A 6,281-nucleotide genomic window follows, 5' to 3' on the forward strand; every position below is an offset into this window, starting at 1 on the left:
TTCCCCAAAATTAATGTCAGCTACCAAACTGCAAATCCAAGAAACTAGAATGTCAAGGAGGATAATGGTGGAAAAACACAACACACACGATATGCCCAGGCCTATCATTTTCAAACTACAGAAAATCAAAGATAAAATCCTGAAAGAGGCCAGAGGGGATAAAAAATTAAAAATATAAAATAGAAATAAATAAATAAATAAATAGATAAATGAATAACTCCACCTTACCTATAGAGAAACAAAGATAAGACTACGTCCAACTTCTTTTCACTAACCATGTGAGCAAGGAGAGCTTAGAGTGAAATATTTAAAGTGTCGAGAGGGCACCTGGGTGGCTCACTCGGTTAAGCATCTGACTCTTGATTTTGGCTCAGGTCCTGATCTCAGGGGGCTGGGATCCAGCCCAGGTGGCGCTCCGCACTCATTGCAGAGTCGGCTTAAGATTCTCTCTCTCACCCTCTGCTTCTCCCCCACTCACTCGCTTGTGCTTTCTAAAAAAAAAAAAAAAAAAGAAAGAAAGTGTTGAGAGGAAAAAAATCACCAACTTAAAATTCTGTACCTTGGAAATTAACCTTCAAAAGTGAACAAGAAATAGATACTTCCTCAGAAAAACAAAAACTGGGGGAATTTTTTGCCAAGAGAATGGTCTTGCAAGAAATATTAAAAGAGGCAGACTGCCTCCAAGACATTTCCTGTCCGTAAGAGAATCACCATGATTCTTCAGAGGCTCTTCAGGTTCTCCTTTCTCATTCGGTCTGCAGTCTCAGTTCATTTGAGGAGGAACATTGGTGTTACAGCGGTGGCATTTAATAAGGAACTTGATCCCGTACAGAAACTCTCTGTTGACAAGATTACAGAATACAGAACTAAGCGACAGGCATCTGGAGAACCCGTTGATCCTGGCCCAGAGTACCACAAGACCTAGAGAGGGAACTTTTTGAGTTTAAGCAAATGTATGGTAAAGCAGACAAGAATATATTCCCGGCCTTCAAATTTGAAGATCCTAAATTTGAAGTCATCGAAAAACCCCAGTCCTGAAGAAATAATGTAAAATTTATTTATTTAGTAATTTGTCCTAGATTAGTTGTACAATGGGATCAGAATAAACATACATTTCTCAACTGTCAAAAAAAAAGAAATATTAAAAGAATGTCTTTATTTTTTAATTTATTTTATTTTTTTATTTAAATTAACTTAATTAACATATATTATTGGTTTCAGAAGTACAAGTTTGTGATTCATCAGTCTTATATAATACCCCGTGTTCATTATCATGTGATCTCCTTAATGCCCATCACCCAGTAACCCCAGCCGCCAGCCCCCAACCTCCAGCAACCCTCAGTTTGTTTCCTATGATTAAGAGTCTCTTATGGTTTGTCTCCCTCTCTGGTTTTGTCTTTTTTCCTCTCTCCCCCTATGATCCTCTGTTTTTTTTCTTAAATTCCACATCAGTGAGATATATGATAATTGTCTTTCTCTGATTGACTTATTTCGCTTTGCATAATACCCTCTAGTTCAGTCCACCTCATTGAAAATGGCAAGATATCATTTTTTTGATGGCTGAGTAATATTCCATTGCATACATATATCACATCTTCTTTATCCATTCATCTGTTGATGGACATCTGGGCTCTTTCCATAGTTTGGCTATTGTGGACATTGCTGCTATAAACATTGGGGTGCATGTGCCCCTTCAGATCACTACGTTTGTATCTCTGGGGTAAATACCCAGTAGTGTGGCTGCTGGGTTGTAAGGTAGCTCTATTTTCAACTTTTTGAGGAACCTCCATACTGTTTTCCAGAGTGGCTGCACCAGCTTGCATTCCCACCAACAGTGTAGGAGGGTTCCCCTTTCTCCGGATCCTCGCCAACATCTGTCGTTTCCTGATTTGTTAATTTTAGCCATTCTGACTGGTGTGAGGTGGTGTCTCACTGAGGTTTTGATTTGGATTTCCCTGATGCCGAGTGATGTGGAGCATTTTTTCATGTGTCTGTTGGCCATTTGTATGTCTTCTTTGGAAAAATATCTGTTCATGTCTTCTGCCCATTTCTTGACTGGATTATTTGTTCTTTGGGTGTTGAGTTTGATAAGTTCTTTATAGATTTTGGATACTAGCCCTTTATCTGATATGTCATTTACAAATATGTTCTCCCATTCTTTCAGTTGTCTTTTGGTTTTGTCAACTATTTCCTTTGCTATGCAAAAGCTTTTTATCTTGATGAAGTCCAGGTAGTTCATTTTTGCCCTTGTTTTCCTTGACTTTGGAGATGTGTCCAGCAAGAAGTTGCTGTGGCCTAGGTCGAAGAGGTTGCTGCCTGTGTTCTCCTTTAGGATTTTGATGGATTCTTGTCTCACATTTAGGTCTTTCATCCATTTTGAGTCTATTTTTGTGTATGGTGTAAGGAAATGGTCCAGTTTCATTTTTCTGCATGTGGCTGTCCAATTTTCCCAAGACCACTTGTTGAAGAGACTGTCTTTTTCCCATTGGACATTCTTTCCTGCTTTGTCAAAGATTAGTTGACCATAGAGTTGAGGGTCCATTTCTGGGTTCTCTATTTTGCTCCATTGATCTATGTGTCTGTTTTTGTGCCAGTACCATACTGTCTTGATGATGACAGCTTTGTAATAGAGCTTGAAGTCTGGAATTGTGATGCCGCCAGCTTTGGTTTTCTTTTTCAGCATTCCTTTGGCTATTTGGGGAATTTTCTGGTTCCATACAAATTTTAGGATTATTTGTTCCAGCTCTGTGGAAAAAGTCAGTGGTATTTTAATAGGGATTGCATTGAATGTGTAGATTGCTCTAGGTAGCATAGACATCTTCACAATATTTCTTCTTCCAATCCATGAGCATGGAACGTTTTTTCCATTTCTTTGTGTCTGTCTCAATTTCTTTCATGAGTGTTCTATAGTTTTCCAAATACAGATCCTTTGCCTCTTTGCTTCAGTTTATTTCTAGGTATCTTATGTTTTTGGGTGCAGTTGTAAATGGGATTGAGTCCTTAATTTCTCTTTCTTCTGTCTCATGGTTAGTGTATAGAAATGCAACTGAATTCTGTGCATTGATTTTATATCCTGCCATTTTGCTGAATTCCTGTATGAGTTCTAGGAATTTTGGGGTGGAGTCCTTGATTTTTCCATATAGAGTATCATGTCATCTGCAAAGACTGACTTCTTTAGAGAGAAGGAGAATAATATTGGTCAGAAACTTTGATCTACATAAAGTAAGGAAGAACATCAAAGAAGGAATAAATGAAGATGAAATAAAACCTTTTACTTATGTTTTATTTATTTATTTATTTTTATTTATTTATTTTGAGAGAGAGAGAGAATGTGAGCAGGGAGGGAGAGAGTAAGAGGGAGAGAGAGAATCTTAAGCAGGCTCCATGCCCAGAGAGGGGGTTTAGTCTCATGACCCTGAGATCATAAGCTGAGATGAAAATAATAGCAGAAAATATAAAATACTAAGAAATAAATCTGCCAAATATGTGCAAGACCTATACACTGAAAATTATGAACATTGCTGGGAAAAATAATGAAGATCTAAATAAACAGAGAGGTACACTATGTTCATGTATTAGAAGACAACTATATTGTTAACATGTTAGTTCTCCCCTAAGTGATCCAGACTCAATTCAATGCCAACCAAAATGTTGTAGGCTTTTTTTTTTTTTTAAAGATTTACTTATTCATTTGAGAGAGCGAGAATGAGAGAGAGTACATGAGAGGAGGGAGGGTCAGAGGGAGAAGCAGGCTCCTCGCCGACCAGGGAGCCCGATGCGGGACTCAATCCCGGGACTCCAGGATCATGACCCGAGCCGAAGGCAGTCGCTTAACCAACTGAGCCACCCAGGCGCCCGTAGGCTTTTTTTAAAATTAAATTTGGCAAGCTTTTTCCAAAATTCACGTAGAAATGGAAGGATTCAGAGTAGACAAATTCATTTCCATATTTATAATCAGTTGATTTTTGACAGTGAGGCATAGTGAATTCATTGAAGAAACAATAATATTTTCAACACATAATACTGGAAAATCAAATATCCATATGCAAATAAAATCCAATATCAATTGCAAAAAATATATCATAACCCATACTTTGAAACAAAAAGTAACTCAAAATGTATTATCGATCTAAATTTAATTTTAGACCTCTAAAATCTCTAAAATATATATAGAGAAAATAATCTTTGTGACTTTAAGGTAAGGAAATATTTCTTAGATCCCAAATAAATAAAAGATCCATTTAAAAAATGAAAAAAATTGACTTGATCAAAATTAAGAACTATGTTTCCTTTAAAGACAATGTTAAATGGTTGAAAACATCAGCTGCAAACTATATTTGCAAATTACATTTCTGATAAAAGGCTTATATCCACAATACATAAAGGCAACTTAAAACTTAAGTTTTAAATATCCTTTAAGAAGTAAAACAAAGGGGGCGCCTGGGTGGCTCAGTTGGTTAAGCGACTGCCTTCGGCTCAGGTCATGATCCTGGAGTCCCTGGATCAAGTCCCGCATCAGGCTCCCTGCTCAGCGGGGAGTCTGCTTCTCCCTCTGACCCTCCCCCCTCTCATGTGCTCTCTCTCATTCTCTCTCTCTCAAATAAATAAATAAAATCTTTAAAAAAAAAAAGAAGTAAAACAAAGGCTCAGTAAAAAAAAGTTTTAAAAGTGAACAGATAATTCACTGAAGAAAATATGTAGATGACAAAGAAGCACATAAAAATATGTTCAATATCATTAGTCGTTAGGGAAAAGCAAATTAAAATCTCAATGAGAAAACACTACAAGTCTATTAGAATGTAAAAAATGTCAAGTGTTGCCAAGAATGTGGAATAACTGAAACTCTTATGCACTGCTTGTCCAGATATAAAATTGTAAAACCAATTGTTGAACATGTTGGTAATTTCTCAAAAGTTAAAAATATATCTGTCATATGACTTAGTCATTCCACTTCTAAGCATAAAACCGAGAATGAAATTGTATATATGCATTGTATATGTCTATACGATTATTGCTTTGTTTATTTATTTTATGTATTTGTTTGTTTTTACTCCAACCTAGAAAAAGAAAACTAAAAAGATTGTCAAAAGAGGAATGGATAAACAAATTGTGGTATGACCATATAATGTAATTCTACTCATTAATAAAAAAATTAGAATGCTTAATAAGATTTAAATATTTTTTTCATGATGAGACACACAACACATTGATACTGTGGATACATGAAATACAGAGTTCTCTGTTATTTATACCTCAGCAAATGAGAAGACTGCCAGGACGGCACAAACGTGGTTGTAGCAGCAACAGGCTAACAGCAACCTAGAGCTGCAGGGGGCTGATTGTGTTTGGCAAGCAGGATGGGGTTAGTTTGGCTTCCAGGGCTATGTCTGAATTGGCTAATTTGAATACATTCTCCAGTTCCAAGGCATAGGGGCTATCTCCCATCTTATCTGGTACCTGGCCCCTCCAGTGATTAGAACAGGTGCATACTGACCCCTGAATGTGAGCACTTGATAAGGGAAGTGGTTGGGAGTATGGATTTTTATGGTTCAGCAAAGGGAACTGACCAGCTTCTAGCAAGGACATTAAAATTGGGTCAAGACAGCGTTTAAAAAAATAAGTACATTACTCTGATACATGTAATAACATGGATGAATCTCAAAATAGTTTGCTAAATAAAAGAAACCAGATTTTTAAAACTACGTAATGTATGATTTATTATTTCACTTACATGAAATTTTAGAAAACGCAAACTAATAATGGGTTGCCTAGAACAGGGGAAAGAGGATGATAATGGGAAAGAGAGTTAAAATGTGGAGTGGTTAGGAACTTTGTGGATTGATGGATATGTTCATTCTTTTGTTATTTATTTTTGTCTTAATTTCCTGGGTGGGTGTACATATACATAGATATTTATCAAAATGTGTGATTTTCATATTGCAGTTTATTGTAGGTTCATTACACCACAATAAGCCTTTAAAATGAGTCAATATTTTAAAAAATTACTATTTTTATTATTTTGTACTACTTTATAAATGAATTTAAAAAATAAACTTAAAACATATTAACTCCCCAAATCTCACACAGTAAGAGATTTCAGGACATCAAATTCTTATTTTTCATCATTTGCAATTTTACTTTTATGAAACTTTTGGTAAAACTTTTCTTCTTTGAAAATCACTTAATATTCAATGTGTAATATGGTATTAAAGACTGAATGTTTATGTCTCCCCACCAAAAAAATTATATTTGAGACCCTCTGCCCTGACATGATGGTATTA

General features: G+C 35.9%; 1 pseudogene; it reads left to right on the top strand.

Moving 5' to 3' along the window:
* Positions 1 to 694: 694 nt before the first annotated feature.
* LOC123838618 (ATP synthase-coupling factor 6, mitochondrial-like) lies at positions 695 to 1,038 on the top strand (annotated as a pseudogene).
* Positions 1,039 to 6,281: the final 5,243 nt, after the last annotated feature.

Source organism: Mirounga angustirostris, unplaced genomic scaffold, assembly GCF_029215605.1.
Source record: "Mirounga angustirostris isolate CCGP_5_RB_7025 unplaced genomic scaffold, mMirAng1.0.hap1 SCAF_3, whole genome shotgun sequence".
Taxonomy (NCBI): Eukaryota; Metazoa; Chordata; class Mammalia; order Carnivora; family Phocidae; genus Mirounga; species Mirounga angustirostris.